Raw genomic sequence first — 11649 nt, 5'->3', positions numbered from 1 at the left:
TCCCAAACGTTCTGTGGGACCATTTGAGGAGCTTGGCCAGCTAGATCTGGGACAGGTAGTAGATAAACATGGACCCCTGCTCCTGAGGATCCAACTTTCTAACAGGACAGGACCCAGAGAGGAAGAAAGCCAGGATGAAGGCGACCAGGAGAGTGGAGGGTAGTGACTTTGTCTGACTTTGACACTGTGGGAACCTGACAACGGGCTCGGTGAATATCCAAGTAGTACTCTGTCCAAATGTGAACATAGTGTCCCTAAAGCTGTGGACAGCTCCCTCAGTCCTGGGTCCTGCACAGTCACAAACAACGAGACAGAGAAACACACACAGACATACACATAGGCATGCACACAGACAGTCCACATGTCACACACCCATACATACATACAAACATACACATAGGCATGCACATAGACAGTCCACATGTCACACAGATAAACCTAGACAACATTCACACAGCCCAGTCTCACACACAGGCCCAGAGAAACACACACACACACACACACACACACACACACACACACACACACACACACGAAAGAAATATACCACAGGAAAATACCTCAGAGGAGGTGGACACAAACACTCCAAGGAGGTCCACTCTGCGGTGTATGTTAGTCCACATGCCACTTACTCAGGAGGTGTCCCTCCTGCCCCGTAGCTGCCTCCTATGGCCTGTCCCTGCCCCTCCCAAGATAAATGGTTTTCTGGGCTTGGAACTGTGGGTTCTCTACACTTGTGGAAATGCACAGAGCTGCCTTTGTGCTTCCTAAATAAGACACTAGGAACGGGACCCAGCGGAGGATGAAAATAGCAGCTAGTCATGGTGGGAAGCAGGTTATCTCAGCGCGAGGGCGGCAATGTTAGGAAGTCTATTATTGCACCCAGCCCCACACACAGAGCTGAGAAGTTCGTCAGGAATAGAAATCTCTGCCTTAGCGGCCCGGGATGTGGCTCAGAGACCCCCAGCAATGGCCCCTGACTTCTTCTGCATTAGCTGGACAGGGCCATTCCTTATGTCTGAAATGAAGCACAAAGGGAAATTTGGGGAGATTCAACATGCTCAGCTCCAAGTTTTGGACCCAAAGCTGCAGTGTTTTTCTCTGCTTTTAGTTATGAATTAAATCCTCTCAGACTGTCACGATTTTTGTGCCGTTTTCTCACATCTCTTGCTGGATTTACTCACACGTGTTTGATATTTGGGGGGATATCAGGAACATTGTCTCCACTTAAGCAGTGGTTTGATGCCAACATGTAAACAATTGGTTTGGTTTTGGTCTAGCTTGGTTTGATTTTAGTTTTTGTTGTGGTGGTGGTTGTGGTTTGTTTGTTTTAGACATAGTCTAATGTAGTTGGGGAGGACCTTGAACTCCTGATCTTCCTGCCTCTACTGCTCAAGTGTTGAGAGTATGTACGTGTATCACTCCACCTGGCTCACAACTGATTTCTTGCACTATTTTTTTTTCCTTTTTCCTTAGTAGTTTCATGTATATGTGTATATCTGAATGTGTGCTGGTGTTTGTGTTTGAGTGTGTGTCCATGTGTATATGAATGCATGTGGAGGCCCAAAGTTGGTGTCGGGAGTTTTCCTCGAGCATTCTTCTGCCTTTTCTTTGTGCTCTTGGATCTGGCTTGTCTCCTCACTAGCCAGCTTGCTCCAAGAATCCCCGTCTCCACCTTCCAAGACAAATATAGGTGGGCCGCTGCACCCCCTTGACACTTATGCAGGTTCTGGGGACCCAAATTCCAGTCCTCTCATTTGAACAGAAAGCGCCTTACCTGCTGAGCCCTCTTCTCAACCTTACATTAATTGTTTTAGTGGCACAAAATACACACAATGTAAAATGTTCTGTCTAAACACAGCTTGGCAGCAATAGACACCTTCACGTTGTGTGGCCATCTACCTCCAAATTTTCCCAAGCTAAAACTGCTCTCTCTATGCTGATTTTGTAGTTTGCTTCAGTCTGTGTCCCCCAAACCATGGGCCAAGGGCTTGAATAGAAATTCATTTTATCATAGTCTCAGAAACTGGAAGTCAGAGATGAGGATGTCACAGGGCTGGCTCCCCCAAGGCCTCTCTCTTTGGCTTGAGACGGTGTCTTCTGTCTTCACATGGTCATCCTCCTGCTGTCTGTGCCATGAAATGCTCTTCTGTTTGCATGTGTATCTGAGTGTGGAGGCAGTCATGTATGTGGAGGCCAGAGGACAACCTTGGGTATCAGTCCTTGCATTCTACTAGGTCTCTTGTTCCTTGTTGCAGATGACTGGCTGGCCGGCCTACAGTCTTCCAGGGTCTTCTGTGTCTCTGCCTCCCATTCGGCTACGGAGCACTGGGATTATAGATGCATGCTCCCACACCCAGCTTTATGTAGGCTCTGGGGATTCAAACTCAGGTTCTTACGCTTGTGTGGCAAGTGTTTTACCCACAGAACCATTTCCCTAGCCTCTTCTTTTTAAATGTGCTTTATTAGCATATAGCAATTATTCATAAAATGGATTTCATTATGACATTTCATACATGTACATAATTTAGTTTGATCATATCCATCTCATTATTGTCTTTTGTCCCCTCCTACTTCTGCTGATGTCCTTCCTTTTCATAACTAATCCCTCTTCCACTCTCATGCCTTTATTTTGTCCCTGCTGACCCAACGAGTTTCATTGGGGGGCTTATAGAAGCATGAGCACCCTGGAATCCTTTTTTTCTAAGGACCCCAGTTTTGTGGGTCAGAACCAACCCCAGCAACCTCCCTATAACTCCATTACCTCTGACCTGGCCCGTCACAGGGTCACAGTGTGCAACACAGGGGTTAGAGGCTGGCTTTTCCATGTGTCCATCTGTGTCACATGTGAGAGCAGTACTGCCTTTCCTCTCTGTTCTTCAGAGCCCAGGACTGAAGGCAAGTTCGCCAGAAGCCTCAGCTCCATTCATAATGTCAGGGATGACTTGTGTGACTCACCAGGGTGCTTGAAGAAGCTACCTCTACTCCTAGTTTTTTTTTTTTTTAATGATGAATGAATGTTAGGTTTTATTGAAAGCATTACCAGATCTATTGAGAAGAGCCAACAACTCCTCCCTTCCCTCTGTTCGCACACGGGCTTTGCCGATGAAGTCTCCAAGGGTCCCATGTCCTTGGCATCCTGTGTACTATAAATTCCAGCACAAATTCATCCATTCTCTGAAGCCCATCTGCCCTATCACAATCATCATTTCAATTCTGCTGATGTGGTGAGTATCAAGGTCACCTTAAGGACCCAGGCAAGGTTGGGGTCTCTCCCATGGGCACAGGGATATGTGGAGGAGGCATGGGGGCTGGGGATGGTTCTCCAGGGAGTTCTTAAATGCCAGGATTAGAACCGAAACATGGGTTCCTGTCACTTAAAACCTCTCTGGAATGACAGTGACAGCTGCTATGAGCCATGCTGCTGCCCTAAGCCCTGTAGTGGGGACACCTTTAGATGCCTGATAGATATATGAATCACCTGAGTGAATGAAGAAGTATCCCCTTCTTGTGGACAGAAGGACCAAGTCCCATGTTGATGTCAGCTCTTCCCATGTTAATTTGCAAATTCTGTGCAATTCTGGTGAAGATTCAGAACCCAAGTTGTGGCATCAGACACATTGACCCTAAGGAAACACCTGTGTCTGAACAGCCAGGGTAGAAAACTTGTGAGGGAGACTGGACAAAATGGCTCATCTTTTGCCAAGCCTGATGACCTATGTTCAACCCCCAGGGCCCATGTGGTGGAAGGAAAGAACAGATCTCCACAAGTTGTTCTTTGATCTCCACATTCACGCCATGCCATGCACACATACATGCACACATTGATAAAATAAAATGAAACAATTAAGGAAGAGAAAGGAAACTTGTGAGGGAACCAGATGGCACAGACTTGGAAACTCTCTGCAAACCTCTGGGAAAGATGAAGATCACGTTTGTGACAAGGGGATGCTACAAGGAATGGGCAGAGATGTGTTGAAATAACCCACAGCCTTTGAAAGAGAATATAGACCTGATCCAAGGTGTGCTGGGATGTGTGAGGCAGGGAGAGCCTTCAGAAACAGATGCTCCACATACCTTGACATTGACAGGTGCTGGGAAGAGGAGGACACCTTGGATCTGAGCCAGACTCTTCCAGGAACAGGACACCTGCTCTGGTTCCACCACCTCTCTCATGTAGTCCTGCTGAACCAAAACTCTTACAAATATCTGTATTTATTTATTTGTTTGTTTGTTCATATTATGAATCTATATGAGTTTATGGGGACCACTTGCATGTAGGTACCCATGGAGGCCATCAGAGAGTGTCAGATCCCCTGGAACTAGAATTATATGAGGCTATAAGCCACCTTGTAGGTGCTGGAAACTGAACTCAGATCCTCTGCAAGGCCAGTAAGTGCTCTGCTCTCAAGACACCTAAAACTGAAAACCCACACAAATAGCCATGGGCTATTTTTATTGACAGTGCTTCTCTTCTCTTCTCTTCTCTTCTCTTCTCTTCTCTTCTCTTCTCTTCTCTTCTCTTCTCTTCTCTTCTCTTCTCTTCTCTTCTCTCCCTCTCCCTTCCACCTCTCTCTCTCTCTCTCTCTCTCTCTCTCTCTCTCTCTCTCTCTCTCTCTCTCTCTCTCTCTCATACACACACACACACAAATGGACCACATCTCTCTCTCTCTCTCTCTCTCTCTCTCTCTCTCTCTTTCACTCACACACACACACACACACACACACACACACACACACACACACACAGACCACACGGACCACACAGACCACATGGACCACACGGATGTACTTTGTAATACATATTGGTCTCCAATGTGTAATCCTCCTGTCTCAGCCTCCTCGTTTAGGGATCACAGATCATGCCAGGCTTTAATAGTTGGATACTGGCGGTGAGGGGAAATCACCCATGCTCAGCACAGACAAAATTGTTTTCCTGTGCTTGGCTGAATTCTAAATGCATGGTGTTTACAGTGGATCACAGTCCAGTATGTCTTCTTGACTCTGGAGATCTAGATGTTTCCACTTATTTTTCTTCAAAATGTCAGGTATAGTTCTTAGGTCATGGAATTATGTTCCAGACTAATTAAAAGTATTCATTACTGGGCCAGCAAGATGAGTAAAGGTCACCAAGCCTGATGGCCTGAGTGAGACCTGCAGAACTCACATGATGAAAATGGAGAACCACCTCCTACAAGTTGTCCTCTGACCTCCACATGTACACCATGGCATGCACATACACACACACAAACACCCAAGCGTGCACACTATAAATACATAAATGTAATTTTTAAATTTTAAAAAGATTACTTTTTAATTCACTCAAGGTGTGGTGGTGCACACCTTTAATTCTAGCACTTGGCAGAGGTAGGTGGAGCTCTATGAGCTTGAGGCCAGCCTGATTGACACAGCAAGTTCCAGGTCACGGCAGAGAGACCCTGTCTCAAACAAACACCCACTGCTGCCAGGGGCAGGACAGGCATGGAACTGTCCTGAAGACAGTAGCTGTTGCCACTTTTATGACAGTTACCACCAAGTGCCATTGAGCCCCCACTCTGTCTCTGGCTGATTTCTAACCGGGCTCAGCACACACTCTCCAGGGCCTTGCAGTGGACCCTTCCCGACCCGGTTCTTTAAGCATAAAGATGGCTAGGAACCTTAGTCAGTGGATCTTCCCTCACTCTCAACAGCTTTGCCGTGGGCCCAGCGTGGGACTTGACCCAGATTCTGCCTTTCTGCCTGGTGGTGAATTAATGCTCCTTTGGAATAAGATGTTTCCATAGTCTTTGGGGATCTCCCCTGCAAACCCCATCCCCTTCACACAACTCTCCACAGCATCTCAAACTCATCCTGCTTCTCCTATTGCAGGGGTTCAAAACCTAGGCCCAGATCCTTCCTGTCTGTGCACATAGGTGCAGATGTGTGGCCCTGTCGGGGTCCCATTGAGTGTCAGGTAGTAACATCCCCGGTCAATGCATAGGCAGGGCCCGGTGTGGGACACTGCACCCATCTGGGAAGGGGCATCTATTACTCTTTACACACTAGGCCAGCTGAGAGTAGAGAAAATTTGTATCAGCTACAGTGGGGCCCCAGGAGAACTCAGTCCTCGGCAAGCAGGGCTGGGCAGGGTCCAGGCAGGCCTCCCTGCAAGCAGGCAGGGGCAGTTTGCTGTGCCTTCTGTGGCAGGTGGTACAATCTGGGTGGATCTCCAGGAAAGCCAGGAGCACACACGCTTCTGTTCTCTGGGAGGCAGCCTCTCACTGCCTAGCCCAGTGGGGCCCTGGGACTCTGGCTGGTGGATCAGCTGCTCCATTTGGTCCCCACTCCCTTCTCATTAGAATGCAGATGAGGGACTTTCAGGTTGATGATGGATGATGGATGTCAGGCCCCGGGCTGACAGCACAAAGCCCCAGTCCTGGTGGTGGCCCGCACCTGCTCCGTCTGGTCTGACACTGGGAGATAGGCTGCCTGCTGTGGGGGCAGGCTCAGTGGCCAGCTGTTGGCCAGCCTTCTCTTTGTCTCTCATTCACTAGACTGTGGGATTCCACTTCTCTGCAGAGGGGCCTGGCCAGGATGATGGGGTCTGACCAAAAACTGGGTAGCAAGGCTTTTCCAGTAGAGTCACCTGCCTCTAGTCCTCAGGACCTGTCTGTTCTGTAGGGGTCTCTACCCGCTTTGGGCTGGGGGCTTTTGTTTCTGCCATCTTCTGCCCTGTACTTTGTCTCTCTGTTGTTCTGGGAGTTCCCAGGACATTTTGAGATCCTGGCAGGCCAGTCTGTCACTCACGCCCAGGGCGAAACCGACCATCTGCTTGCCTATTGCACTGACCCATAGCTTCAGGAGGGTGAGGTACTATCCCAAGAGGCCAATAACTTTCAGGCAGTTCCAGGATGATCATGATAGGATTGCTGCACTAACTTGGAGGCAGGATCTAGGAAGATAGAAGAGTCAGTCCCTCATAACTCCTGGGCCTGTGGGAGCCAATATCACCCTTAAGCCTCAGCCTGCAGCCATGGAGGGCTTCAGAGCCATCTCTGCCCTGGCTGCTATGGATCTTCTTCCTTGGCAGAGGGTGAGTGTGGTGTCACTCAGGGCTCTGCAAGGGTCCAACCCAAGCCCTCACCTGGAGGTAGCAGATCTAGTTGGAGTGTTTGCTGCTTAGAGTAGCTCTTTCATAACCAGTGACACCCCCCCCCTCCCAGGTTGATTGATGCTGGGCTCACATCCTGCTGGTTTCTGAAAAGGTCCATGGCCTGGGTGTTCCTGAGCATAAGGCTTCCAGGACCATGTTTTTCTAGCCCACATATGATATCCTGGACCCAGCCTCATCCTCCACTCCTTGGAGAAGGACCACTGCCCCACAGGTATAATAGGTTTGGGCCCCCACCCAAGAGTCTGCGTCCCTTGCTTGTATGAGCATCTTGATTAACACTATAGGGTGGTACAGAGTTGTGGTGGGCTATATGGAGGCCCTGAAGATCCACCTATGTCCAGTCCTCAGCATCCATGAGGGCATTTACATGACAGAAGGACTCTGACAGATGTAATCAAGTGGAGGAGTTGGAGATGATACTGTCCTGAGTTAGGGTGGCCCCTGTACAATGTGTTAATAGAAGAGATCAAAGAAGAATTGGCAGAAAGGAGGGGGCCATGAGAACGCCAAGCAGAGGCTAGAGTGATGCAGATACAATCAAAGAACACAAAGAGAAGGAAGGCATTGCCCAGGCTTGGCCACACCTTTCATGGCTCTGGCCCTGGGCCCAGGAGCTGAGCAGTTAAGGCGCTCTCTCTCTCTCTCTCTCTCTCTCTCTCTCTCTCTCTCTCTCTCTCTCTCTCTCTCTCTCTCTCTTTCTCTCTCTCTCCTCAGCCTCTCTCTCCTCTCTTTGTGCCTGTGTTGGCACGTATGCTCTATGTGTGTGTATGCACATGTACATACACTCACGGGTATTACTGTTTATCTTTAAGTGTGCATGTGTGTGCATATATACTCAAAGGCCAGAAGTTAACTTGGAGTGTTTTCCCTCGGGCACTGTGCACCTTATTTTTTGAGACACGGTATCTTACTTGGCCCCAAACCCACCAATTAGGCTAGGTTGCCTGGCCAGGGCGCATGGGGATCTTCCTGTCTCTATATCGCCAGTGCAAGCGCTTTGATCACCCGCACATTTTTGTGTTGGTTTTTTGGAGATGGTGCCCTGGTCCTCAGGCTTGTGTGGCAAGCACTTTACTGACTGAGCCATCCTCCAGCTGTATTAGTTAATTTTCTGTCACTGTGATAAAGCACCATGGCCAAAAGCAACTTATAGAAGAGTTTATTTTCGGTTTCCAGTCTAGAGGGAAAGTGCATAACGGCAGAGGAGGCTTGGCAGCAGGAAGCTGAGAGATCCATCTTCAACCACATGCGAAAAGCAGAAAGTGAACTGGAAGGTGGGAGTGAGGCTATGAAGTCTCCAAGCCCACCTCCAGTGACATACTTCTTCTGGCATGAGTCCACCTCCCAAGGTTTCCATAACCTCCCCCAAATAGCATCACCCACTGGGAACCCATTTTTCAAATGTTGAGCCTATGGGGCACTTTTCTCACTCTGACCCCCATACCAGCTTGGGTTGCTCCTGTCTCATTTTGAGCCCCTTTCCTGTGATCATAATACAGTGAAACTCAGGAAGCCTGGGCCACTTACACCCTTGCACAAGGCTCTTCTCCAGCAATGACACTGGTGTTTCTAGGGTTCCTCCCATGGGGTTCAGAAGGATGTTGCCTTAGGCCAGCTGGTGACCGAGCAGTACAAGAGATCTGAGCAGTTGTCCAGTCCTTCTTGTGTTCTGATGAGGTGGTCCAACCACATCATGGGTGAAATATGATCAGGCTTACAGAAGAAGGAAGTTCTGACACATGTTATAGTGTGGATGGACTTGGGGGGCAGGTACAAGAAAATAAGTCAGACACAAAAGACCATGTACTACAAGAATACACTCACAGATGTCTGCAATGCCATCAGATTCACAGAGGCAGAAAGCAGGATGGGGAGGTGTGGAGAGGAAATGTTTCATGGGAACACAATTTCACTTGGAAGGACGGAATGTTCTAGAGGTGGATGGTAAGGTAGCTTCATGCTGTTGAACTGTGCACTTAAAAGTGTCTAAGATGAGAAATTTTAAACTTATTTGACCACTATTTTATTTTTAATTTAAAAATTTATTTATTTTTATTTTATGTGTATAACATGAGTGCCTGGTGCCTGTGGAGGCCAGGAGAGAGCAGAGCATCAGACCCTAGCTGCTATGTGGGTCCTGGGAACTGAATAAGGGCCTTCGTTTAAAAAACAAAACAAAACAAAACAAAACAAAACATAACATAACAAAACAAAAAACAGAAAGTTCTCTTAACTTCTGAACTCCAGCCTCTGATTTAAATTTTTTATTACACTTATTTATTTGATCTCTGTGTGTCTATGTGTGAGATGAAAGTCAGAGTGCATGTGGACGTCAGATAACAACTTGGGAGAGCTGGGTCTCTCCTTTCACCACATGGGTCCCAGGGATTGAACTCAGGTGTCAAGCTTGGTGGCAGGCACCTTTACCCCCTGAATCATTTTACCAGCCCCTAAGGGGACATCCAGGATATTCTTCAACTCCTCTGGGGTGAGGCGTGTTGGTGTGCGCTGCCAAAACTCACGATATCGCTTTCATTGGAAGCACTGGCATTCCACTGGGAGTAATGGTTTCTCCTCATTTTAAGAAAAGCCAGTGTCACATGCCTATAATCCCAACACTTGGGAAGCAGAGACTTATGAGTTCAAGGTCATCCTCTGCTATTTAGTAGTGAACTAGGGGCAAGCCAGGGCTATATGAAGCTTTGTCTCCTCCAGAAAAAAAAAGAAAGAAAGAAAGAAGTGGGGGAGGGAAGGAGAGAGGGAGAGAGAGAAAAGGAAAACCAACGCACTAGATGGAAAAGCCAGGGAATCCCTATTTGTTACCGGGACGCTCTTCCTTCAGTAAACAATGATGTGTGATGCAACAACGCAGTCACCCCACAGGAATACACCACTTGTTCCCAGCAATACCACCTTCAGAGGCCCCTTTGGAGGCATTAGGTGGATTGTTCACTCAATGCCCAGTGCTGAGGTGCAAACAGAAAGCGTCATCGAGGCAGGGAGGGCTGGCATCTGGCAGTGTTATCAGTACAGTGAGTGTGTGAGCGCTGCAGCCCAGGAAGCAGGGCATGACCAGGAAACATCTCTCTCTCTCTCTCTCTCTCTCTCTCTCTCTCTCTCTCTCTCTCTCCCCCCCCCCCCCCCCCCCCAGCTGTCCAGGCATGTCCCACAGCCCTTCTCCTTTGCTCAGGAGAAGGGCTTGTTCACCTGACCCAGCTTCCTGGAACCTCCTCCACCCCATCAGAAAGTGCCTTGAGAGGTGGGGCGGAGGGCTATGTCACTGCATAGCCACCTGCCCGAGCAATCTTTCCTTTGGCTTTCAGGCAAGTCCTTGGGTCCCTTTACGTCAGTACTCTCTTCCCCAGTCTCTCTCCTCAGTAAGCGACTTGGTCCTAGACACATATTACCTAGCCCCATCTCTCACCTGTCCTTGGGAACAATGGACATCTTGCAGGGTTATTTATTGAGTGAGGCAATATGAGCCAACCTGTTTGAGGAAATTCAGAGTTCTGTTCAAGAGCATTGAAGTAAGACCCACAAATGGCAAAGTAAAGTGATAGGTCATTGGTGTCCCAGGCTTCACACTGGAGCTAGAGGGGACAAAAGGACATGCTCAAATTAATTTAACAGATGGTGCAACCACAAAGTGTACAGAGGGGGGTCTGGAGAGTTGGGCAGGGTTCACTGAGAAACTACTTTTCTGCAGGGTCCTGATCCCCTGCTGGGAGCCTGCGGCTTTAGGCTCATGGCGGGGTACAGACCCAGCCCAAGACTCCCTTTCTGGGATTGGCTGAAGGAAGGCACATGTGAGAATCAGAATGGGGTGGGAAGGCACTCAAATATGTAGTGGAGCCAGGGTGGATGGGACAGGGTTCCTCAGTGTGCTTTATGCCTAGGCTTTAAGGCATCAGGACAGGAAGAAACTGGAGGCCCTCAGAATACAAGGGCTGGGAGGTCAGCACAAGGAAAGGGGTATATACAGGGTGGAATACAGGGATCCCTTGTAGAAGGGGAAGAGTGTTTCAACAAGAGCCTGTTGCTGGTGCTGCACAGTGCACAGTCCAAGAATGGCCACGATGCCACTCTCAGTTCCAGTGTTCTCCCGACTTCTGAACTGCTCACCAGGAGGCGGTGGTTGCTGCCTTTGAGCCTTTGTGGACCTTTAAGCAGCATGTGAGAAAATTACAAATCCACTGACAGCCCCACAACTACTAGAGGCAGTGTGAGGCAGATGAGATGATCTAACTTGTGCCTACGGTATTTGGTTAAGAGTGAATTGTTACATACAGTTAAATCACTGTTGATGCTAATGATAAACCTTCACGGTAAGCATTCTTTTTAATGTTGACTGTTGCTGGAGGGCTTCTCTCCAGGTTCCACCAAACCCCGCAGTCCCACAATCCACGTATAAAATAATCACTCAGACACTTATATCACTTATAAACTGTATGGCCGTGGCAGGCTTCTTGCTAACTGTTCTTATATCTTAAATTAAC

The sequence above is a fragment of the Peromyscus leucopus genome, chromosome 1, assembly GCF_004664715.2.
Source record: "Peromyscus leucopus breed LL Stock chromosome 1, UCI_PerLeu_2.1, whole genome shotgun sequence".
NCBI classification, from domain to species: Eukaryota; Metazoa; Chordata; class Mammalia; order Rodentia; family Cricetidae; genus Peromyscus; species Peromyscus leucopus.
This window is presented reverse-complemented; position numbering follows the sequence as displayed.